This window comes from Anser anser (genome assembly GCF_964211835.1).
Source record: "Anser anser genome assembly, chromosome: 5".
Lineage (NCBI taxonomy): Eukaryota > Metazoa > Chordata > Aves > Anseriformes > Anatidae > Anser > Anser anser.
In genome coordinates, this window is record NC_139725.1 from 30,900,973 (window position 1) to 30,927,018 (window position 26,046).

The window sequence follows — 26,046 nt, forward strand, 5'->3', positions numbered from 1 at the left end:
TACACTGCCAAATTAGCACAGTATTTGTTAGGCTTTGCTGACCTGAGCGCGGTCTGTGGTGTGCTCAGGTGGTGATGGCGCCTAGGCCTCATGGGTGCCTCTGGCGCTGCCTTCTGTCTTCAGCAGAAAGGAAAGGTTTCAAGATGGGCTGTGTTCAGGACTCGTGTTTGGTGTTGGCATCGCTCATCCGAAGGGCTTTGTTGTTGTTAAGTTACCTTTATTTTGGAGGGGTGTTTTGGATTAGTGATACTGACATTCATTGTTTACCTCTGATGTTCTTAGTTACAGCTATGGCTTCGTCCTGAAGTGATCATTTCTTAAAGGCACTAATAGTTTTCCTATAATGACCATACCTGGTCAGTTAAGAATTGATTGGTGAGGCGTTGGGGTTTATTTTCCATAACTCACGCAACCAAGAGCAAAGTGACATGCGTGACCGAGCACACTGGGCCTGTAGGGCCGCGCTCCCCTGGCTGCATCCTGTGGGGCTGTGTTGGGTGCAGGCGAACACTGTCCTTCTGAGGTGTGCGCTGCCAACAGTTGGGTTTCAGGGCAGGCTTCAGGTGATAGGAGGGGTTTTCGTGTGCTTAGGTGTAGATATGAGGAAACGAGCCCTTCCTTGTGCCTCTGTGTGCTTTGTGCTGGTTTTTGTGCTGTTTTTTTTTTCGCACTTCTGCTCTGTGTGTGACTGTGGTGGTTGAGATGCTGCTGATGGGGAAACCCTTTTAGGTCAGTATCTTCCAAAGTAAGTGCTACCCTCAGAAATGTAGTAGACGTGTATCTTTAGACTTGGAGCTGTTCTCTTGGCAAGAAAAGACCTTTCAGTTTATTCACCAAATCAAAGCTACAAATAGCAATTATTCCATACCCAAAGACTGAGGTGATATGTGGGATGATGGATTTTTTTTCTGGGTTTCAAACACCCTTCAATGGAACATGCCAATAATGCTCATTATGTTTGAAACTGGGCAGTAAATTATACTTGTATGTAATTGCTAGATAATTCTTTGTTACTGACCTTTCTAAAAACTAGTTTAATCAGAGCAGTTTTGCATACGAATTATGAGATGATTTGCCACAGGTCAGGGTACGATCCCTTAACAGAGCACGCCAGTCTAGACTTGCTTGTCTCCCATCTCTGGGACACAAGGACTGTGACGGCTTGTCTTCGACTCCCGTTACATCAGTCGTTCTAAAAAGGGAAACTGCAATATGTGGTAACTAGATCTGTGGTGTTTCTTTCAAATGCTTCTGACGAATCTCTTGGAATAAGTAAAACTATACTGGAACCTAACTTCAGAGTGTATTGATGGGTTTCAAGCTTGCTTGTACCTGATAAAATTAGTTTTTTATTTTTTTCACCTCAAAAATGATGAATAGTTGTTTGAGGTAACTAATAAAGCCCCTGGGATGAGATTTTTTTTATTTGGGTGTCTCATAGCTCCAGCCCTCTCTCTTGGCAGTTATCATTTCAGCAATATTAAACTGGATTTGCATTTTCCTAGCAAAATTGAGCATTTTCCCCTGGGAAGCTCAGGGTGTGGTGGTGTGGCCACGCCAGCCTGGCATAAGCCCATAGAGCCCCTGGAAGGGCGCATCTTGCTTCTGTCCTCTCCATTGCTGGCATGCTGCTCCTTCCTACGTCCTCCGCCTCCAGATGATGCCTTGTGCAGAGCTGGGAGTTGATCCTGCTGAAAGCCAGCAATGCAAAGACGTGCAAAGGCAAGAGCTCCCACAGCAGCACGCACATGCTTTATAATGGGCTTGAGTAGTCCTGTGCAACCTTAATAGGATGTTTCCAAAATTAGCTGCCACTTATGGTATGTCTGTTTTTTTATAAACAGAATTTGTTAAAGTTCTGCTTGTACCCCAAGTTCCTGCTCTAAATTGTTTGAATTCCATGTGATTCATTACTAATGTTTTCTTCCCCATGCTTTTCCTAATCCCAGCTGAAGATAACCATTGTGGAGTTGCAGTGGCACTGTCATGTTGTTACAATTGGACAAAATCCTTTAAGACCTGTCTTAGGCTCTTCATGGGCATTATCTGTGGAAATTAAGGATTGCATAATAATCCTATAGTTTTTCAAAATAGGCGTCCAAACATATGGAAAGAAAATCTGCTGTTAGTTAATTCAAATGACCACAATAAAACTGAGAATGTCTTTTCTGTGAAGTATTTTCCTATTTCTGAAACAGGTTGAAGCTCTGTGTGTTCTCAAGACAATGTGTTTTAAAGCTAGTGTTAAAATGGTCTAAGAATTTTAAATAAAACTTGCTGGTTTTCACAGCAGGTACACAGGTAAGCTTTTGTAGATAGGAATAATATGGACAGTATTTAAGAATAATTACTTGTCACCAGGATTGTTTGTGTTCAGTGTAAGAGAATAACCAATTTTTTTTAAAGATGTACCTATGTCTATATCTAGATATTCAAAGATGACATGTCATGTGGAGTCTATAACTTCTATCTAATAGCATTCCTTTCTAGCTCTTGCTATGCAAAATTTTGGCTGCATGATACGAATGGAGAAATATTTCTATGAAAAACTGAACAGCAATGTGTTAATTTTTTCTCAAGATTGATAGTCTTTTTTTTTTTTTACATTCAACTGGGGGAATGTAAACCTTTGCTGACATGTTTATTTAAATGAATCACTGGAACAGGTTCTTCTCAAGGCTTTTATTTAGAAGAGAAGTCATGTTCTGCCCCAGAAGGGTATGGGGAAGCAGATGAATTGATTTGTTCCTGTGTATTCTTGACTCTGATAGAAAATAACTCAAATGGATTAGAGACAAAGATGTAATTTGGATTGTTAAACTGCTTAAAAAGAAGTGTTGTTTTTTTAATGGCTACAGTTTTTGTGCATTTGTTACTGATTCTCCTTATACATTTGAACTTTTTAGCCTGGCATGAGATTAGAGAATTTTACCTAAAGGAAATCTCTAGTTTACAGAGTTCACTTGATTCAGAAATGGAGATGCGTAGGGTGCAAAGACAGAGTGATTCTCCTGTTACTGCAGTGGGGATGAGCTGCTGAGAGCACTTGGCTCCCTTCTGGTGGGCCACTGCTGCAGGCAGGGGTGGCCAGCATCTGTCAAAGTAGAATATGGCTTGGAGAGGCCAGATGGTGGTGGATTCTTCTCTGTCAGTATTATACCTTTCTGTGCCGACATCAATTTTAGTATTCTGTGCTGTAACGGCTGCATTTTTTTTAGAACTGCTATTTGGCTACTTTTGCTTGGTGCTGCGTGTTTGCAGTTACTAAACTTTGTGGCCGTTTTCTTGGAAGAGTGTTTTTATAAAGTAAACTAAGTTTCCTTTAAAGAGGCAAATAGTTTATTTTTATTAGTTATGTTATCTTCTTATATGCTGCAGCTTTATATTAAGACATTTTTTTAGCTCTTGTGCTTGTAGGTTGTTTTTTTTTCCCTTTAGTTCCCCGGTACTAATGAAGGAGTACTTACTGAAGTGTAGAATCTCAATTGGTGGCAACATGGGAATATTTCACATGCTTCATTAAGATTGGATAACCTTGATGTTTTGTTGGTACTTTATTTTTCTTTGTAATTTATTTTCCCATATTAACTATTTCCTTATCTCAATTTCTTTCCTAGAATTGCAGTTTCTTTAGAAGCAAGGATGACTATATCTTGGTATCCTTGTTAAAAATCATGAAGTAGTGTATCTTTCCTTCTTTCCTTGTATTCAAGAGTGTTAGCTGTAAAGTGTTTTAAGAGCAGCATTTGTAGATAAATACACTATTTTAGCCCTAGGTTTGGACCAGATTTCCGGCTATACGTGGTCAGTCTGGGCATAAATGGTTCTGTAATAGTGAGACCACCTTAAGAATAGTATTTGAATAATTATGTAGTACATTGAAGGGAACTGGGTAATTTTTCTAGCCTTGTGTTCAACAGTTGAAGCTGGTAATAGACTTTCATGAATCCTTAATAGTTAGCTACATTAATAGTCTCTGGATTCATGAAGTACTTTCTTACATTTCTCTTTTGGTTTGGGTTTATTAAAAGTAATATGTTCAGAGTGTTCTGTAACTCTCTTCCCTGTCTTCCCACGCATAAATGAGCGCAGAGTTCTCAAAATGTTACATCTCATTTTATTAGTGAAACTCCTGCAACCTTGGGATGGACAAGAATTGAGACAGATTCCAAAAGTTGTCTGTTCAGATAAAAATCTAGCATGGAAGAGTCTGCTGCTGTTCACGGCTTGGCATGCAGTTTGAGAGAAATTATATTAGCATTGCATTTTCTTTATTGTGAGTAATTTTGCTAACATTCTTGGGAATGTGAAAGTAGCTGGTTCTGCTGCAACTCAAATATTTTCTCATTTGGGAATGAATATAAAATCTAGCTTGGTTTTCCTTCACCCTCTCCTCAGATGTATCAAATTATTGTGTGTTTTAGGTTCAGGCTCTTCATGGAAATTAATCATTTGACCCCTGTGAAGTAAATATTATCTTCATTAATGGGAAAATTGCAGATCTGACAAGTAAAATTATTTGTTTGAATTATGCAGAGCTCTGAGATGTGGTTGCATTGACAGAATGTCTATTTTCAATAACTTCTTCACAAAACTTAATGTAAGCTATAATAATGTTGTCTAAGCAGGCCTACAAATGCTTTTATGTTTTCTGAACTACATATATGACCAAGAGCATAACTGCGAAATATTGTTTACAGAACAGTTTATCTTGAAATGCAGATAAAAGAGCTATCTGCTGAGAAAAGTATGAAATAGTTTGTAATTTTCCCGAGGAAAACAGGACAGAAAAGAACTTTCTTTGATTTCATCTTAACCTGGCAAAGAGCTTGAAGGCCCTTAACTGGACGGAGAATACCCCACACTAATTGAAACTGCCAAGTCTGCAGAGCAATTCAAAAGGGTATGAAAACATACAGTACCAGTGAGTTAGGAAATAACAGTTGATTAATTTTCATGAAATATGTGTGAAAGATGGCTCCCTATTGAAAATGGAAGCCTTGGGTGTGACAGGAGAGGATATCTTGATTCTTGTTTTTTTTTTTTGTCTCTTTCAGTGGGATAGAAATAGTGTATTCTGCTTTATCACAAAGAAGGTGTGGATGAGTTTTCTTTCGTGGAAGGCTTGTAATAGGGTAGAGAAGTTTGGTTTACATATGCAGGAAACTTTCTAGCTAAAAAAAATTGACTTTATAGCCTAATTTTGAATGAAGGGTAGAAAAAGATATGGTTTATGGAGTGTGACAATTAGAGGTTAAGATTTTCAGTTTGAAATATGTCAATGCTTTTGAAGACTGAATAAATTTTGCTCAATTAAATGGACTGCTTCGTATCCTTTTGGATATTTTGAAACAATAGCGAGGTAGTTAATGTTTGTTTCACTGAATTTTACGGGCATTTTACATCTACTCAGCTTTTATTGTGAAGCGTGCTCTTGTAGCAGGTACATGGTATGCACTCCTGGAGTGCTATGAAGGGGTCTAGAGCCTTATAGGAATGCTGCTCACAGGACACATACATACAGTTAAAATCTAATGAAATCTGTTCTATGATATTAGAATCACAGAATGGTTTGGGTTGGAAGGGACCTTAAATATCAACTAATTCCAACCCTCTGCCATTGGCAGGAACATCTCCCACTAGACCAGGTTCCACTATGCTTGGTTTAAACTCCTTTTCGTGGTAAAGGGTACAATAACAGAATTTCTGCAATTTGCCAGGGTATTGTGAAGGACAGGGGAAATCTGATTCTGTGTTTTGGTTGTCAAAAGATGTCACTACATCTCAGCGGAAGCAGCACACCAGTTATCAGTACACTGATACTGTTCAGCAAAGATGCTTCAAAACTTTTGATTTGTTCACTGTTAGGCAGCTCTCTGCGTTCTTGTTTTGGGTGTTTAATTTGCATAGCTAATGTATTGTTCCTTAAAATATGTATACAGTTAGTTTGTCACAGTGCTGATAAGAGCCTTCATAAAAAGAGAAGCCGTTCTGGTCCTTTGCCATAGGTGTTAAAAGTTGGAAGACTCATATTTCTAATTGCCAATTGGCTGTTGAGTCACTTTGAGGAGATCCTGTTCTTTCTCTTGCCTTGGTTTCCCTTTTTTTTTTTTGTATTTGGTTTAAGGATATTTACCTTGTCTGCAAAGCACTTTGAATCCTTATCAGTAGGAAGCTTCCTAACAGTGGCCTATTTTCTATTGTGCTTCCTCTGTTTTCATTGACCAATAGTTTTAAAACTCCAAAAGTGGAATTACAGAAGTCAGTTGAGATGCCAGCTCAGTTTTTCTTTTCTTTTAATGGCAGTTGGATGGCCTCAAATCACACGTGAAAGAAGAAAACAAACGAACAAAAAGAACCCCAACAAAATAGAAAAGGAGTGAGCTTTCAAATTACGAACTTGCAGATTATTTGCTGAATTTGCCCTTTATCCTTGTTCCGCCAGTATTTTCTCCAACAGATGATATTGGTGCTTTGCTTGACAGCAGTAACTCCTGATACGGTGGAAAATCCTGTGCTTTTCTTACAGTTTAGCTGTGATGGGCTGAAAAACAAACAATAGGACAATATTTTTTTCAGATATAAACTAACTTGTAAAGAGGGAATATTGGACAGCAAAAAAGGAAAGGTGACTACTTCATTCAAAAAGTCAATGAGTAAGTGAACTCTGTTTGCATTTACTGTTTGTTTTCTCCATTTCAAACTTAACTACTTGCTTTTCTTAGTTTACAGTGCTTCCTGTTGTCATTAATAACGCCAGAGGTCACTTTTCCATGATTGTGTTCTGTGAATTCCTTGATCTTCTATTTCAGTTGGTTCAGCCCTGGGCAAAAGTATTAGCTCATAGGTGAGAAGCTCTTCAAGTCAGCAGTATCTTCTTGGGACAGGTATTTTATTTGTAGGATGTGCAGTTTTATTCAAGGTAAATGAAGTGCCATTTATACACTATTACAGTCATGCCGTGTGGCTAGAAAAACTGGCCTCTCAAAGTGTGTAAGCCACGGTGATTGTGCATAATCAGGAGAGGTTATGGCTTACAGCACTAAAATGATGTTGTGAACATGAGAAGAAGCCTTTTCAAGTATAATGAAATTAAAGGAAACTTATTCTATGACCCCTTTAGAGGAAAAAATGTTAAGAATTACAGTAACTGACTTATGTTGACAGGGCAGCAAAGTAGTTAATGAATTAAATGCAATGTTACTAATTTTGATTGATAGTGTATAATTATGCTGTCAAACGTATTTGAATTTATATTAGACTGTAAATCTGTATTGGACTTCATTCTTCCCTTGGTAAAAGGAAAAAAACGCACAACGAGAACCTAAAACTACCCCCCATATACACCTGAGATGAATCATTTAAAAATTGAAGCATGATTCAGTTTCCAATCTTTTTCTGTACTGCTATTTTACAAAAAGTAAATGAGATGGTAAAAAGGTTTCACTAGTTCAGCTTTCCTCCTTGTTGGCAGTATCGCACTGAGAAATTCCTTAAGTTCTTAGTGTCTGAGAAGCGAGAGGTAAATATCTTCTCTGAATTTTGATGTTATTGGCAGCAGTGAATCCTCTGACAGCCCTCCATGCTCTTAGGGCTTTTTTCATTCTTAATAGGCTTGGTCTCATTGGAGATTTTAGCACCCGAAGGCAAAAGGCAGCCTTCCACATTACCTTGAGCTGTTCTGAAGAATGCAAAGAGGAACTAAAATATCATTTTACCTAAAAATGACATTTATGGAAGAATACAGGAGATCAGATTATTCTGGCAGTAGCTCTCATAGCAAATGTTATTTAGCTTGACAAGCTAAGCATGAAGGGATACGCTTTATTAGGATGCAAATTCTGTGTATGTGATTGATTTGTTGTGTAATATTTTCATGCATTATTTGGTTTATCAGAATCGTACATGTATTACTATATAAAGAGGCTTTACTAAAGTCTCAGAAATAGTATTTCACTACTCATGAGGATGAAAGTCAAGATGGCTGTAATTTCAAAGTTTAATAGGAGTCTATATATCTCCTGTACAATAGATGACTCCAGTTTTCCTAAAACAAGGGGTTTTGCTTCTTGCTGCTTTGTACATCCCTTTATTTTTGTCTTTGTTCCCTGTGTTGCCTTATTTCTTCTCTGTGCTGCTTCATAGTCACTGTTTCAGATCCTGTTTTCCTGAGGTGGTAATGCTGACAAATTTTACATTGCCCTTTGATACTTCATCCCTGTCTACCTTCCTTTACCCCAAGAATTTGTGCGTCAGTGACCTCCAGGAGCAACTGTCTTGTGTTTTAAGAGTAATTTAAAGAGTTTAACTATGACTTCTAAGCTTTTGCTTGCCAGGTATGTTTGTGTAAGTCAACTGGCTTTGTACTTTCTAAGATGCTGAATTTACCCGTCTTTCTGATCTGTATGAGTAACAGCCATTAGTGCTTAACAATCACATAGTTGAAAAAGGTGTATAAAAGTGGAATTTACTTTGTAGTAATGTTATTTATCAGTTCTTGACATTCAGCATATTTAGTTGCAACATATGTTTGGCTGGAGATGAAACTTTGAGCACTGTAAAAGCTTTAGTTGGAGGTGGCCTTTCAGGAACACTGCTGTGTGGGCTTTTCTCTCTTGTGGTACTGTGGGTGCAGCAATTCAGTCATCTGCTAGCTACAGGGCTTTCAAAATACCAGCCTGAGCATCCAAGGCAATTGGGTGCTGAACTCCTGTTTCCTTTGACTGGAATCCTCACGCTGGGTTGCAAGCTGGTATCCAAAGCCATGGGAGCAACGTGCAATGCATCATCTTATTTTTATTGACGTCTGTTGGTGAAACTTGTCCCAGCTGTCTTCGTTCCTGTGATAGTAATTACAGTAATAATCAGCTAACACGCTAATGTCAACAGCCTTTTGTTTTTATTATGAAGAGAGAGACAGACCTATTAAAAATATTTTCATAGCTGTATGATGACACAAGAGCACTATGTGTAGAGTTCTTTGTTTAGAAATTATAATGCATAGATGTTGCTTCCCTAAAGAAAAAGGGGGAGGATATTTTTCACTGATGCTTGTTCCTTGTTTCTTTTGAAAATCTGGATTAGGTAACAGGCCTTTTGGGATCTCCTATTAAATTTTCTTGTGAGATGAATCAACTTGGAGGCTGCTGAGGCTATGGAGGAAAATATTTTTTAAAATGTTTTTGAGAAACATCTGAACTTCTTGCAGCTGTTTTTCAGAAGTTCTGAATACTGTTTGATTCTGCTGAGAAAAATTCTACTTATTCTTAGCGTTTCTAGAAATTAATTTTTTTGTATCAGTTGAAGCATTCTCCCCCCCCCCCCTTTTTTTGAAAAGGCTTTGGATGTAATTTCAATACATCCTTATGTTATTAATTATGTAAGGCTTCTAGAGCTTTGAACTGTTGTTCTGCAGGTGAATTGCTGCTCTGAGAATAGCTGTTGTGGGATGCAGCAGAAAGGTGGGGGAAGCGAAGCAGTCCTTGTTTGAGATGCAGGATGCTGGAATCAGGGAGATGAGTCTGCAAGGATTCCGCATTGCTTGTAGCGCTGGATATTGACATCTGGAAAGTAGAAAACAATCTTTCGAATGCTCTACAAGTAACACATTTTAGTTCTTTCAAGGGTGATGTAAGAAAATAGCCTTTTTCAGTAGAACCAAGTTCTTTCTTCCCTCCCCCCTTATGTACGCCTACACCAATGTTTTTTCAGCTCTGCAAGTGTGTTTTTTCTCACTCTCTCTGGTGTGTAGGCGGCCTTCCCCATCACAATTGAGCTTTGCAGGCAATCTTTTTTTTTTTTTAGAAAAAAAAATCGTCTTTACACAGCAGGTCTATAATTTAACACCAAAGAAAATGGAGAGCTCTAGTTTAGAATTATGATGCATCTCAGTAATGGGTGAAGAATTTCACCTTAAAGAAAATAAGGAAAATTTTTCTTCACCAGAAGACCATCTGCAGAAATGTATTCACCTGCTGCCCAAATGACTTGCCAAAATATCAGTAGTGCAGTTTCAGGCTGATAGATTTTAAACCTTTTACTCGCTTCATTAGACTGAGTTGAAAATGAGCTTTTCTATCCCCAAATTAGAATGTGATTCTACTTGAGAGACGGGCTGAGTTTGTTGATAATGTCAAAGTTTAAATGTAATTCTTCCTGGAATGTTACTGTTAAAATGTGTTCAGTTTATAATTATGATTTTAGGCTGTAATTACTTCAGCGAGCTCTGATGGTGCTGTCTGGCTCATTTTAAAGAGGTTTGGTTAATACTAATTTTCTCGCCACCAAGTATTCCAACTTCACTTGACCTGTCTGGAAATACTGTCGGGAGAGTAGAAATGGATGGCTTAAATTTATTTGCTTTAGCGATCTATGAAATTTCAGAGATTGTTGTAATAAAGTAACTAACACTTGTGGCATCGTGTTATGTGCAGTTCAAGCTGGCGTTGCAGCTGAAAGCAGCCATCCTTGACTGCTTATTCTGTCCCGTGTTGTCTCTGCCTTACGTCAGCACAAGTGCTTAGGTAGCCTGACAGTGAACTGGACTGGAGAAAGCCAGGTTGGAGACATGATCTAAGCCTTCTCAGTTCTCCTTACTTAGATCTGGATTTGAATCATTCTCTTTGACAAGATTCCCCGCACATCTCCTCTAGCACATGAGCTTGGTGGGAGTAGAGGAGGACAAAAATTGAGCAGCAGTTCGTGCTCCAGCTTGTGCCTCTGTGGAGTTCCTGAGGCTGCATCGTAAGTCTCCACAGTTAGATCTGCTCGCCCAGTCTAATTTTAGAGGGCTCCCATCATCTGTGGGTGCAAGCCTTTTGTAGCAATAGGCAGAGGTCAGACGGTAAGGCTGAAATGATACAGATTTTATTACAGGACCCTTTATATAGGAAGGACCAGCTTTGAAACTTTCCTTCCTACTCTTGGAGGCTTCTTAGAAGGCTGCAATTGATGATAGATAACTTCACTCCTGCTGTTCCCTTGTGCTTGACGTGTGTGATTTAGGTTTATGCTGAATAGTGAGGAAAAAGTGGGCCACAGCACTGAGAAGTATCCTGGTTTTTTTTAGGTGTAACCAAATGTTTGTTTGATCCCCCAAATGTCTGGCAGAATGTGTTCCAGGAGAAAACCACTTGATTCATAGAGAGGGTGATAAAGAAGGTTGTTATCGTTACAGTGAGAAACTTCTCATCTAGGCACTCTGAGATGAGTGCATCTGAGCTGCAGAAACTTAATAGGTTTATGGTTTCATAAATCTTTGTAAGAAGCCAGGAGGAACAACAAGCAGAATTTCCACAATATCCCTTTATGTTTTGAAAAAGATTCCACCCTTTGATTTCCCATTCAAATTTTGTTCCCACCTATGGTCTTTCTGCTTTTAGGATTTGCTGTGCTATGATTCATCTGAACCTCTTAGCAACAGCCACCAGCAGTTTTTGCTAAAGCTTCCCTTGCCAGCCTCCTCAGGAATTTGGGTAGGTAAGAGTGCATGCTCTGCTCTATACTGTCTGGTGGTCGTCCTTTGCAGTAATGCTAGTTGCCCTGAAATTGGTGTTGGCTTTGGGACTACCACTAATGTGTAGTGTTTCAAGCAGTACAGAAGGGGCGTTCTCCAGCAGAACAGTTTAGGCTGGCGTCCTCCGAGTGCCAGCCCATACCTGAGTCTGTGGCTGAACGCATCCTCTCCATGTGAGAGCTTTTTCAGGAAGCAGATGTGAGGGAGCTAGATGGCTATTCCCCCCCGGCTTCATGCTAGGTATTTGTAGAAGCGTTCCTAAAAGCAGGTTGGACTCTGTTCAGACTGTTACAGAACGTATGGTTTTGTCACATTTTCAAAAGCACAGTAGTTCTTGTAGGTGGTTTCTTTTAATCTACTTGTGAAACTAAACTTGTTTTGTAAGGAAGAAAGGGATGATTACTCTGAATGTGCCTGACTGATTCTTGGTAAAGACTGGCTTTTAGTATGTGGTCCATTTTTTTCACTGACCCTATAATGTACTTTCAGGGAGTTTATGAAAAGATAAAGAGGATGTTGCAAGCATGAGATATTGCAGTTCTGTCCATACAGCCTTGCCCTCCGCCTTGTATCAGTGCAAGCCCTTTGCAGGTGTGTAATGCTCTAGCTCAAGAAGGCATAGCAGGAAGACTGGAGAATTGCAGTGTGTGGTTTTGCCAGGGGGATGGGGAGTGGTGGTGTTGCTTTTACAAAGAGGCAGGGGTGGATTAGCTTTCAGAGGGATCAGCATCCTGATCTAACACAACATGTTGCACAAGGTGTAGCGCTGCCTGAAGGGAGAAGACCAGAATATTTGCTAGGGACCACAGGGAGAACAGCACTGAGATCTGGACGTAGATCAGCTAAAGCTGATTTGCAACCAGACACTAGCACTCTTCGTCAGAAGTGCAGGTACAGCCCCTTCCACTGAAATCCTTGTGATGCTCTGTTTATTGACAAATGTTGAAAATTACAGACGTAGGATATGCAAAGGGAGTCCAGATTTAGAAATGACAAGCACTGTAATAAACATTGCTACTAAAGAAGAAATCCTTCCTTGAAACATGGTTTCATCAGCCTGTGGGATGTTTAAAGAAACAAATAGGTTTCTTATTTGAGAGAATTAGGTGCATGCAACTTTTGTTCACTAGTTGAAACTGTTTCCCAGGGTTATTTTTAAAATTGCTTAATTTCAGCTTTAATTATACAGATTTGCATTTACAACTGAATATATTTTAACTAGTAACTGTTCTGTTGGCTTGTGAGCTCATAAGCTCATATTTCTGTAGACCCAGTCTCATTGAAATCAGGAGGTTTTACGGATGCGAGTTAAGCTTATCTGTAAAGCATAACCACATTAACAGGTGACTCTTCTAAAAATAGCGATGTGCTCAATAAAGCCAATTTTTGCTTGTTTCAGATACCTTTACATATCTACTTAGATTCTGTATTTAGGGGCAAGGCTCTCAGCAGCATTAATTTCAAGTTCTGTTAGATTCTCCACGTCTTTATATTAGTAGCGACAGAATAAAAGTTGAGAGATTCTGCATGCAGAGTAGTCAGAGACTGCCGCCTTCTCCTTGACCTGCACTTAAAATTACAAAAGGACTGGGAGAGGGAAGAGGAAGGGATGGTCAATGTGACTAAGTGGCTCATACTGACCTGAAGTTATATTTGGTAGGCTGTTTTTAAAGCTCCTGGCTTTATCTCTGCTATTCCTGTTGACAGGTCAAAGCCCTTGTGGCATTTATCACTGTGGCAGTAAGGCGTGGTTGCATGGGGTGGACTTGAGGTGGGAAAGGATTTGCATCAGTGATTATTGCTCTTCCACAGGGACATATTTAAGAATATGTAGTGCTGTGTTCCCTGTCATGGGAGACAGCAACTGGATGGGAAGCATTTCTCTGAGAACGGCCAACAGGAGACGGACAGAGCTGCGTAGCATTTTTACGTTTCGCAGGTTTTCTTTTTTTCCCCCCAGAAACTTCCTGAAGGTTTAGTTGGTGTTTGTACAAAGTGAGTTGGTCTTCAAGTCCAAACAAAGATAGGAGTAAGCCCTACAAATACTATTTAGAAGTAGCCTCATTATGAATAAAGGAAGGATGTTGCTTGGGGAGTGAGTGTGTGTTTTCCTGTGTGCATGCAGGTATCTGAGAAAGGGAGTAGGGACATTAGATGCTCTCATTGAGGCATAAGTGTTCCCAAGTTAGTGATTGCCTTCCACTCTGGTTTTGTACTGCAATACTGCAGTGGTAAGTGCAGTTACTATCTGTAAATGGAAAAGAAATGGGAAGTGCTTAGTGTATTTTTACCTTCTTTTATGTCTAAAAACAGTGCAGTGAATTAATAGAAGTTGGTAGTGCTGTAGTTGGGAGATGAAATAATGTACTCTAGAACTGGAGAACAATTGCAATTGTACCCTGCAGTTGAACAACCTTCAGTTGAACAAAACTGGTTAATGTTCTTAATAGCTAAATATGCCCTTTATAATAGGAAACGGTTGTTCTTGAGAAAAGTCTAACCTTTATTTCACTTTGTATGAGACTGAAAGAATTGCATATTCTTTCATTTAAGGCATAAGAGGGAATGAAAAGAGCCTTGGATCGCTTAATGTTATGACTATCTGTAAGGTGGAAAGGTCGTTGTGCTTTGATCACTGTTCTCTGTTAGTCTGGAATCACCGAGTGCCTGAGGCTGGTAGGGCCCCCTGGAGCCCGCCTGGTCCAAGCTCAGGCGGAGCCACCCAGAGCAGGGTGCCCAGGCCCACACCCAGGTGGCTTTTAAAGATCTCCAAGGAGGAGACAGACTCCTGGAGCACCTCTCTGGGCAGCCTGTGCCAGTGCTCAGCCACCCTCACAGTAAAGAAGTGCTTCGTGATGTTCAAATGGAGCCTCCTGTGCTCCAGTGTGTGCCCATTGCCTCTTGTCCTGTCATTGAGCACCACTGAAAAGAGCCTGGCTCTGTCCTCTTGGCACCCTCCGTTCAGGTATTTACAGACATCGATACCTAAACTACTGAAGATTTAGTGGGATGGACAGTAATAATTAATTTTCTTTGCTGTTATGGGCACCTGTTGACTAGGCAGGCTAGGAATGACAATGCACATGCAATGTCTGCAAACTTCCCAATTTCAAAATGGTTAGGCACACCCAAGTTAACTTTAATCTAGCTAGCCTGGATTAAAGAAGATTGTGAGGATTTAACAGTGTGGATTTTAGTACAGCCTGATCGAGACTGTCAAGGAGTCTGGGCACTTAATCACTGCAATCCTGTGCCCTGGAAAATGAGTGGGTTTTGTAAAATGCTTATGTTACTGAATTCTGTAGTTTGCATAGATGTGGAGAGCTTCTGGTGGATGAGATGCATGTATCATACTGCATGTGAATTTTTCCTGGTTTTCTCTTTAAAATGTGGAACGCGGTATAACTTCAAATCATTAACTCTGTACTTACTACTGTGTATGATTATAGCTGTACAGTGATTAATAAACAAGGTGTTTTCTGTAATAGATGCTTTGTGGGAATGGCTGGTGAAGCATGAGCAACCCTGGTGTTTTGAGCTTCTGCATGGTTTAGCTTGCATATTGCTAAATTATAATATGCTGTGCTTCTTAAGCTTCAATAGCAACAGATTTCTGCAGTTAAAATATTTTTTCATTTTTGCAGGTTAGTAATGAGAGTCTGCTATTAAATCTGAGACTGAACAGAAGTGGAATCTGTGAAGCAGGGAAAAAAGTAAGCTGGTGGACTGAATTTTATTTTACCTTTTTAAAATCAGAAGGGACCATGGAATAGCATAATTGGAATTGGGAACTGTGAACTTCATGTGCTGCCCTTGACTAGTAGCATTATTTCTCTGCTTCATTTTTTTCTGTAAAAGGAAAATACTTGTTTCCTTTGAAGTGTTTTGAGAACATATGCAACTGCTACTACTTCAGCTGCATTGACCATTAGATTTCCTAAATTCATGCTTCAGAATAGACACCCCAAGTTGAAATACAGCATTTATTTGGAAAGCATCCAGTTTTCATTGAAGCATTTCTGGGAATTTAGAAATAAGCAATCCTTAAAGGATTCCATCTCTCTGAAAACAAAAGAAGCATCATTTCTAGCCTGAATTTGTTTAGGTGTAGTTTCCATTCATTGGTGTTTTTTAATATCTTTGCTAGATGGAAGATCAAATTCCTTCTGTCTCTTACTCCCCATATTCTTTCTGTAGGCATTTTTTTCCTTCAGTTTTTCAGCATCATTCTGAAACTGTAAAAGCAAGAACTAATTGCAGTTTCTTTGTGCCGAACAAAGTAACATAACTGCTTTGCTCTCTTACTTGATATTCTTGCTTGTTTAAACATTAGTGGATTGCATAAGATTAGCCACAGCTATGTGTTTTGAGTTTTCTGTTGCATACACAGATTCAAGGAAGCTAACTAGTAAATGGGAGTAATGCACAAAGCTGTCACCTGTGCAGATCAGAGTTCACACTTTCCACTTGAGATCAGAGAAGATGAGCTCGCTTTTCAGTCTAATTGCGTTCACTGCTTATGCATAATGCAGGACCGCAACTTAACTCTGCGCCGTTTGATGAAAGATAAAGATCAGAGTCTGTGAGACAATGTGATGTTAGCTTTACAGATCCCAGCAGCATGAGGCATTAGTCATGTCTTTTTATGTATATAATATAGCATATGTGTACATACATATCGTTATGTGAATGCTGTATAGCTTGAGTGTTAGCAGCAATGCAATTAATAAATAGCATTTCCTGTTACTCTTAATTTGTATAGGCTTTTTAGCACATTAGTATTTTTATTCATGCTTCTATATGTTGTTAGATGACAATTCCTTCAATTATTTCCATATTTGAAGGCTTAGTACTAGGATACAGTTTTGTTACCTCAAAGCCATGCTGTTTATTGTATTGACCTTTATTAGTGCTAATTTTTTCACTGTTTTTTTTCAGTACATGTACATAGCCATTTTTTTAACAAAGGAAGCTTATAATTTGCAGAAGTTGCAAACAATTTTTTAACTCATCAGGGTAGTCGAAAACTCAGCTTTTTTTAAAGTGGTATTTTTACAGAAGCAAGCTGAATGTCTTAACACTTGGCTGAACTGCAAGCTCTCCCATGCCCCTACATCTCCAGTAGGAATAGAGGGAGAAGGGAGCAAGATGTCTCATTACATCTCAATGAACTTTTACACCCAGGTATATTAGAAAATACAGCTTCTGGTTGGGTAGCTGTGGTACAAGAAATGCCGGAGAAGATGACAGTTTTTGCTTTTTTTAAACTTTTTTTTTTCAACCAGTCTTGTGTGTGAGCATGGGTCTTTTTAAAGACCTTGAGCTCTTAGTATGAGAGTCATACATTGGGGGTAAGAGCCACTGCTGTTCTCGCTTCCTCACACTTCCGTGCAGTCAGAGATGTGTAATTACAGTAATTGTAAAGACCACAGCCCAGAGGCGCAGTAAATGTGCGCACATATAGTAGGATAGATAGGATTTTTAGAGTATGAGGAAGCACTGGATAATCATTGTTTCAACTCAAGTTTAATTTTGATTTTTCTTCTTGCTCTTTTTCTTATTCTTTTCTTTTTCCCCTTTATTTTGTCTAAGGCATGTTATTTCAGCATAACTTCCCCCTTTTTATTTGTCTTTTACTCTCTTCTAGCACCTTTGATAGGGGTCTTTGCAGAGGGAAGAGAAGTTGATGTTGAGAACCAGCACGCCATTCCTTTTTCAGAGAAGGAATAACTCCTGCTGTAGCCTCTCTACTTTGAAAACAATTGGTGTTGGGAGGAGGTTGTTTGGAAAGAGGATGAGCTGCAAAATAACTGGGGGCTGAGTGCCTTTCCAGCTGGGATTAATTTAGTATCAAAAGTTTATAGCATTCTTTAAATATTTACATGCTAGGCCGTGAGGGAGTGAAGGGGGACAGACATGCATTCCTTGCAAATCTTTGCTCTTTGCCTCTGTCTTTGACTATAAAAGGGAAGCAGGGATAGATTTGATAAGGTTTCAGAGAAAAGTACAGGTAAAGCCAGTGGCTATTTAATATCTTTGCTGTGAAATGAAATTGTGGGCCAAGCATTCCCTCTTGGATTGTTCTTCCAAGAAGTCATTGTGTCTTCATTACTAAAGGCTAATCCAGGTTTTTCAGCTTTGTTTTTATTAAAATGAATTGGATGTAGAGAGGAACGTTGAGACTTGCGACCACGTCAAAAGAGCAGGTTAAATATTTGGACAAGTTGGATGGGTTTTCTCATACATTAAAATCTTAGCTCTTGTCTTTCATCCAGAAATCATGTTATAGTTAGCTTAGCTGTATTTGGTTAAATCAAATGTCCCTCTAGTCTAGTGGTGCTGCCTCTGACAGAGACAAGTAACAGATGTGGAAATATAGAGGAAAGGTTTGTAGCTGTAGGCTAACTTGGTGACTTCTGGCTCAGGACTTGCTGAATCAGGATGTCCAGAACCTTTTACTCCTTGTTGTCCTCTTTTTTTTTCTTTCTTTCTTTTACTTGAGAAGAGCAGTGTTGCGTTTGGTACTCAATGTAGGAATTCTGTGAAGTAGTATGATAAAGAACTTCTCAGAATAATTTACAACACTGTGTACAGGTATCTTTGTCATTGGTTGTAGTAGTGTTTTTTTTTTAGTTTGTGTTTATCCTATGGTGAGAGTTGGTGCATCAATAAAGGAATACAGGTATCTCCATACTATTCAGTTTCACGAATTCTGCAAGGAATTTAGAAATGCCAGGTAGTATTGGTAATGGGTCTACTTTCCATACTTGATTATCTGTTACAAGTATGGCACCTAATGGTACGTGCCTCAGAGCTGTGAATCATTGCAGCGTGTAATATTTTTCCAGGATTTGGGCCCCTGTATTCATGATTTGGGCCCCTGTATTCATGGTTAGCGCTTAAACTTTTCTGGTTTTACTGCAGGTGAATAATTGCATGTGTGAAGTCATACCTACAGCATTTTTATTACCTATTTTGAGTGTTACCCAAGTTAACAAAATAATTTGCTTGTGCATTTTTCTGGGATAGCTGTGCAGTTGCATACCTCTAGGCCATAGAAGTCCCCAGACAGTGACCAAAAGTGGTCTGTAAGGTCACTTATTGAATCTATAGAGCTGAATGAATTGTGACTGACCTTCTGAAGTTTTACGTAATTGGAACCTATAAGCTGTTTTCTAATTTTGTCTACTTTTTTCTAATTTTGCCTATTTAATGAAAACAGAGGTTTAGCCTGTCCCCTTAGATGAGTGAATTCTGAAGGAAAACAGCATAAGAAACCTTTTAGAGACCCTCAGAGCTTGACCACGCATGTGGGAAATTGAGAGGCTGTTAGTAAATACTTTGAAATTCTGGTACTGGAGATGTCAAGAAACATCACCATTAAACAAAATTGTAAAGTCCTGGAAAAACTGATGGTCCTGCAAAAACTGCTTAGTCTTTTATAACCAAAGAACTGGTGTTAATGGTTTTGTTGTTTCATGTCAGACTTGGATTCCATTATATGGCAAAAATACTTGAAGTTTTCTTCCTTTTCTCTTCCTTTTCTTTTGGTAAGCTGTAGAAAACTGACACCTTTCTTTTCCCCTTTTCAGGTAGAACCAACTCTTGAGGCAGGGATTTGGTTTTGGTGATCCAGTTATGAGTCTTGTAGAGGCTGGTGCTTGTAATGTTGTCTCAACTGTAAATACAATTTGCCAATAAAACAACTTTATTTTAGGACCTATGCGGTGATGATACTCCATTCTAAATTGACTGATGGGGTATTGAAATAGTACCTCTTGCTTGGCATTCACATTGCCAGTATGTCATGCTAATCTTGGCACGTATGAATTTAAAACATCTTTCTTGTCTTCCCCCCTACCGGAGTTAATCTGTTCAGGCATAAAACATAATTTTAATCTTTTTCTTATTTAATCCATATTTGGTTACTTTCATACGGTTTGGGTTTGTCGCTTATGGTATCAGATTTTTAGTTCATCAGACCTGTAATTTCAGATTTAGCATTTGAAAAATTGTACAGTACGTACTTCTGACAAGGAATTGCAGAACTATAGTTGAAGTTCTTTTGGTAACGAACATTATCAAAAATCAGACACAGCTATTTCAAAATGCTTTTGCACTTTGTGGTAGAGGAGCGTACGTGGTACATAAAGTTCCTTCTCAGTTTCATAGTACCAAACTGTAAAGTCTATTAAAGCATAGAGGGCACAGAGATGTTATCTTGTATAGTGTTATACTTTGTTTCTTTGTATTAGAGAGGAAGGAGGTGTTTGGAGAAATCTTGTTCCTGGATTGAGCAGCTGATAAGCTTACCCCCTAACACTCACTTCCAATTCCCCCCTTCCCCTCTAAACTTTTCTGTAGTAAGAAAGGGGAATCTGCCTTTATGAAATGATGATGAAATTATTGCAGACAATGTGCTCTTAGGTAAGTTTAAGCTTGTTTAGTTAAAAGTATTTATCGTAGATTTTGAGGCTGGAACTTTTATTCCTGTGGTTCATTTTTGTTCTGAATCAACATTTTTTTTTTAGTAGTGAAGAATTCCTTTTGACAAAGCAGCCTTTCTGAAAGAGGAGAAAAGAGCATCTACTGAAATGGGAAAAGGCAGTCCGAGAGACCTGTTTTATGAGGTGCTGTTTAGAAAGCAGTGTGGCAGGTGTAATGCTTGGTGGTGGTAATATCTTTTAAGTGTTCAGGAAAACAGCAAACTTGTGTTGCATTTTTCCACGTGGGTCTTTATCGTGAAAGTATTCAGCTTACCATGTTACTAGCTTTTACATATATCTAATTCAACTATTATAGCTGATTAAGAATTTGAGAAAATAATCCTGTAAAATGTATGTTGTAAAAAAAAAAAAGTACAAAAATGTATCTGAATTTGGTGTATATACATGGTGTATGTTCAGTACACGTTATTTGAGAAGTTGGAAGATGTTTGGAGCACAGGGCACAAATCAGTATGAACTTGAGTTTAGCCAGTTTTTGTTAGTCGTTATATACCTGTCTTTATTACCCTAGTTTTGCTTTTACTCCACGTTCACCAAATAATGTGTCTCTGTAATCTAGTATTGCTCTAGGATAGCTGTGCAGTCATTATTTTTATTAATGGCAAATGTGCATCTGGATGATCTTGTAAATGATTTGGTCGTATAGGATATTGTAACAACAGGGAAATAACGTTCTATAGGAATTCTGGGGACAAGAGTAAGTTGGTATGTTCATTGGAGGGAAAAAAATACAAAAAAAATGCAAATTGTGATGAAGATGCAGAATCTACAGATTTGCCAAGTAATGGAAATATTTAGAGTGTATTTAGAAAGATTTATTCCTCGACCATCTTGCCATGTTGTGTGGATCCGTGCTCCTGATATCTGATGCTTTTTAAACAAAGGCAACAGTTTTACTTGTACTCTTTTGCTGTAACACGATATGTTGGGAATTCACATGAATCAAAAATGACCCTGAGTGTGAGATAGTGCTGTAAATTCTCTGCTAGTCAGGGAAAGTATTTTGTGTTATCAGTTAGATTTAGTAACTATTTCATTGAGTCCTTTTTGTTAGTCTTGAGAATTTTTACGGTGTGTGTTTTAGTGCATGAATTATATTGCTAAGTGTGTATAATGTAATGATAGAACAGGAGGTACCTCAGCATAGTTTCCCTTTATAATAACAATAGGATCAATATAAAACATAACACATTTCAGACCAGTATGTTGTGGTTTTTATGTAAACCAGATGGTGCTTTCCTGTATTTTGATAGGTACTGACTTATAAATCCAATCAAAAACTGGCTTTTGTCTGTCAGAATGAGGCCGAATGTATAAGCATCTTTATTCTGACAATAGAAAAAAAAAAAAACACACACACAAAAAATATAAAAAAGTAATGTAACTATCTGTCTTCCCTACCCCCAAAACCAAAAGCAAACCCTGATCCCAGGGAGTTTTACTGATGATACTGAGATACCTCTGGCTAACCTATTCAAGACTGAAATCCCTCACAGTGATGTAGGATTTCTTTTCTGGACTTCAGTAGATGTTTAGACAGCTGTTAATTCCCTAGTGCAATTTTTTTTATTTTATTTTGGTGCTCAGTGGATAAGAGGGTAGATTCTTAAAGATTTACTTGATATTTAGATAAAACCTTTGTCTAAAAATGGACGTGCTGGACCAGGAGCAATGAGCTTAGAATTATATTGCAGACTGCCACAGATTAATAACACCACTGTCTCTTTTGATCATCAGTCTCTCCATATAAACTGCTTTCTAGCCTTTTAAAGGCATTGAGTCCTCAATGAATTTTTCACACAACACTGTGCAACTTGGAAGCTGGTGGTTGTGAAGTCCTGTTGGTGAATGAGATCGGTGTTGCAGTACTGAAGAGCTCACTGCTGTTTGTGCAGGCTTGTAAGTTTCCAAAATGTAGGAGAGAAATACTTTGAGAAATGTTTTCAGATGGAAAACAGTATGTTAAGAGAGCTCAATCTCCTCTAGGATGATGATAACATTATCGCTATTCCCTGGTTTACATAGCACTTTTTCTCAGGTGTAATGGTGCTGCCCTGTTCAGGTCGATACTGGTAACTTGTTCTCTTTCACTGTGCTGTTTTAAGTTTATCTCCAACTTATTTGCCAGATTCCTGACATTTTTCTTCTGATAATGCAGATGTAAAGAAATAGAGATGTTAAAAAGAAATCCTCTTAAAACTTTACATCTATTCTACTTTCAAAATAGTTAACAGGAGTGTTCTGAATGCTGTTTCTGAAAATGGATGCTAGTAGGTAACTGAAAACACTGCGTACTGTCCACGGCGTCAGAGAAAAGAGTGCTTTTCTGTCCATATGTCAGTGGTTACTTTCTCTCCTCTGGCAGCACTGCAAGTACTTTTCCTGGAAGTGGGCTGCTTTTGCATTCCTTCAGGTGCGTGCCTCTTGGACCCAGAAGTCGTGTTCTAGTTCACAGATAATTTAGTATAGTCCTGGAGATGTAATCAAACTCTTTCTCTGTACTTCAGCAAATATTTTCATGATATATAAAAAGTCTTGGATTTTCAAACTGCTTTGCATGTTATTCCAGCTTTTAGATCTCTGAACTAGTGAAAATGCATGCATATTATTCTTAAAGGAAAGGGGGAATAGTGTCTGATTCTAGTTTTTTTGGCCTTTGCAAGTGTGTGTTAGCCACTGTTTCCATCTACCCGATCACAGAAGCTAACTTGTTTATGTGAATAACTTACTATTATCCACATGCCTTGCTGGTAGAAATTTAATGAACGAATTGGGGGTAAAATCTAAACAAAAGTTGCTGAAAGTCTGAATTCTTTGGAGGACTGAACGATGGTGTCAGACTTCGGTATGTGCTGTTAACACTTCAGCTCTGATACGTGCTCTGGGTGTCTCTGTACTGATGTAAATACATGTCGGATTTGGTGAAGTATGAGTTGTAATATTAATGCTGTTTCCTAGGGAAGTTGAAAAATAAAATGGGAGCTAAAATACTTGTGTGTGCAGAGCTAAAATATGTGTCCATGCACATCTGTACGTAAAGTCTAATCCTGTAATATTAAAGGTATAAACATGGCATATGACAAGTTTAGCCTTCTGGTAGGCTTTGATGGCCTGGGTGAGATCCAGAATTGATGTGAGCTGCCTGAGCCGGCACGCTATAGAAAAGCTACCAATAACACTAACTTTTTGAATTTGAGAACGGCGTTGGTATTTTTCAAAATTAAAAAGGCAATGCTCCTCATTTTTTGTTGTATGTGAATGTGATTTGTAGCCCACCAACAAATTGGAAGATCTCTGCTGCTGCTGTAATTTCACCCAGGAAGACTTGGAGGGAATTCTTGATAATGTATTCCGTGTTGGTATGGCTAACCACCTACGTGCATGTGTGCTGTTTTTGTGCTGTTCCTATCTGGGCAAGACTAGGACTGACTTAAAGGTCTTCTTTCCCGAGTCAGAACAATATAAAAACGCAGAGAAGGAGGTTCTTGGCTTGCAGAGATGTAAAATGCCAGACAAATGGGTGGCCTGTGTGAATATTTTTGTTGTATTACATCTGTCATTTCAGCAGACTTTCTGGTACTTCAGAAGCATACAGTATTGATGGGTACCTTACAACTGTATGATGCAATACCCATCTTGGGACTGCCTGCTTGCCAGGTCTCCCTGTGGTTACTGGAACCACCCACTAAAGGGTGGTCACACAGGTCAAAAATGCAATTCAAGTACTATGGCACAGCAACGCGTGCTGAAAGCTGAAACCATTGCGACTGGAAACTGTCCACAAACCTCTAGTGCCTCTTTTCCTAAATGTTTGCTGCTTGACGAGTTTCTGGTGAAATACTGAACTAGCATTGAACGTCCATTACTGGTCTTCCAATTACATGACTCAAGGCTGAAAACCCCTACTCCGTGAAGATATCATCTCTTTCTTACTTTATTTGGTTCTGTGAAATAGATCTAAATCTACCTAAACAATAAGATCAAAGCATTGAAGAGCAACGCAAGACAAACAGATGCAGATTGTCTGGTTTAGTAGACTTTTCTGTGTATGTTTTCTGCTAACGTCTACTTCAAGAATGGGCTTCTGTTTAATCTGTCAGGTCTGGGAAAGCATTTTAAGTGCAAAACAAGTAGAAAATTTCAGATAGCTGAAGGTCTGAAAATGTAGTTGCGTAGCAGAATTTAATATTAGCTTGCCTTTTGTGACCTGAAGGAAAATTCAGGACTATTTGCTAAAAGTAAAAAATTGCAAGGCCTAAACCAATTGAATTATGTTACTGACAGTAGGAATATGATACACCACTGAGCAAAGATTGGTTTTCTTTTCCATCTCTGCTCTTCTCCCCGTTGTTAGTGTTTTAATCTCAATTGTGAGCAGTTGTTGAAATAACAAACGTTGCTGCTTAAGTGGTAGTTACAGGTATTCTGTTTTCTTGAGAGCCCCAAACAGATTTGAAAAACAAAACCAAAAAGCTCAGCTGGTAAAGCCATCACAGGATAAGGCAGGAAGTCTGCATGACAGAAGTCGTAAATGGAGAAATTCATTAGGTTGAATGCAGCATCCTGGAGTTGGGCGTACACAGGATTTTGCTGAGCCCGTTTAAGCTGGTGCTGCCTTTGAAAGGGGTGGCCAGGTGCCCCCATCTGCTGATTTGAGTTGTTTGAGAGATCTTGTAACCAGGAATGAGAGAGAATGGGCATGTGTACTCCAGTTTTGTATACTACTTCAAATGATCTTTTTCTGAGCATCTCTCAGAGATGAATGAAGGTAGCGTATTTCCAGGTAGCTGACTGCAGCTGTGCCTTGGCCCCCCTTGCCGAGGGGGAGTCGGTGCTGCTCGTCAGTCAGCCCTTCATCTGCCGAGGTTCACGGCCTTGCGTTGTAAGGCAAGTCCACGCTGGTGGTGATCTGCCTTAAACACACAGTTCTGTGAATGTTAGGGTTATTGTGACTCATCAGTCGGAGCTCTAGGACTTGCAGTGGAGGAAAAAAAAATAGGCTTAATACACAGCTACTTAGGTAAGTAGCTCCAGCAGTAACTTAAAGGGGACTCTTGTACTGTGAGAAAACCTGTCCCAATTTAAGCTGTTTTTGATGAAGACGTTTAGCTTGGGCAGATGTCCCACACGTGGTTTAGGTATACTGTCCTGGCTGCTAAGTTTTCTGAATAATGCTGATTTTGCTTCAACGCCTCGTGGTTTGCAAGCTTGGCCAGACTTGGCACGCGTTCGGGGGGCAGCTGAGCCTGCCCTGGTGTGGGACTGCAGTGTCTAGGTTGGTCTTCTCCTCTGCTTGCTTTTCTTGGAAATAGCGGGCTCCTTTAGTGGCATGTCTCAGAAATGAGCGTGCAGAGACAATCTGTTCTGTACTCGTGGTGCTTTCTCTGTTGGCATCAGTATGGAGTGGAGGGAGGAAATGATTGTGATTCAAATACCGAAGAGCTGAAGAGCAGAAAGAAGGGAAAAGATGCTAGGCTGGGAGACAGAGGGCCAAGAACTGGGAGGGAAGAAAGAAGAGGATGTAAGAGCAGGAAACTGTTGACAAAAAAAAAAGCGGGGGGGGGGGGGGGGGGGGGAAGGGAGGCGGGAAAAAGAGGGAGTGAGGGAGTGGAGTGAACAAAAAAAAAAGGGAAGAAAGGAATCATGAGCACCAGGCAGGAACAAGCAGCAAAAGGAGGTTCTGGGGACAAGGGGGAGTGCAGATCACTGTCTTTAAAGTCTTGGATGTTTGTACTGTACTGCTGTTTGATATCACTGCAGATGCAAAAATCTGAAATTTTGTGGCAGGTGCTCTCAGTAGAAGATTCCTTTTTCGAGAATTTCATTCTCCAACTCTTTGGCTACCTAGATTTTAAATTAGTTAAATCTGATCAAGAGTTTTATCTGTATATTTTATTTTTTTCTCTATTTTACCAGCTGGTACATCTTTGAAGAGAGATTTCCTGTGCCCTTCCTCAGATGTCTGTGATATTTCCAAGAGGAACTGTCTTTCTGTAAGTGGAACTCTTCTGTGAATATCAAATT

At 39.2% G+C, this 26,046-nt stretch overlaps 1 protein-coding gene across 17 annotated transcripts in view; it reads left to right on the plus strand.

The window, feature by feature from the left end:
* The window catches only part of SIPA1L1 (signal induced proliferation associated 1 like 1), a 205,527-nt gene that overhangs the window by 57,107 nt on the left and 122,374 nt on the right, over nt 1-26,046 (plus strand). For 8 of the 17 annotated variants that reach the window (XM_083839245.1, XM_083839247.1, XM_083839250.1 and 5 more), the window contains 2 exons: nt 15,160-15,228; nt 25,939-26,015. The exons of 1 other annotated variant lie outside the window; for it this stretch is intronic. The gene's annotated coding sequence lies outside the window, so the exon portion shown is untranslated. Of the gene's footprint in view, nt 1-11,381; nt 11,479-15,159; nt 15,229-25,938; nt 26,016-26,046 lie in introns of all 17 variants that reach the window. 8 more of the 17 variants (XM_083839248.1, XM_083839241.1, XM_083839244.1 and 5 more) reach the window with 3 other exon arrangements.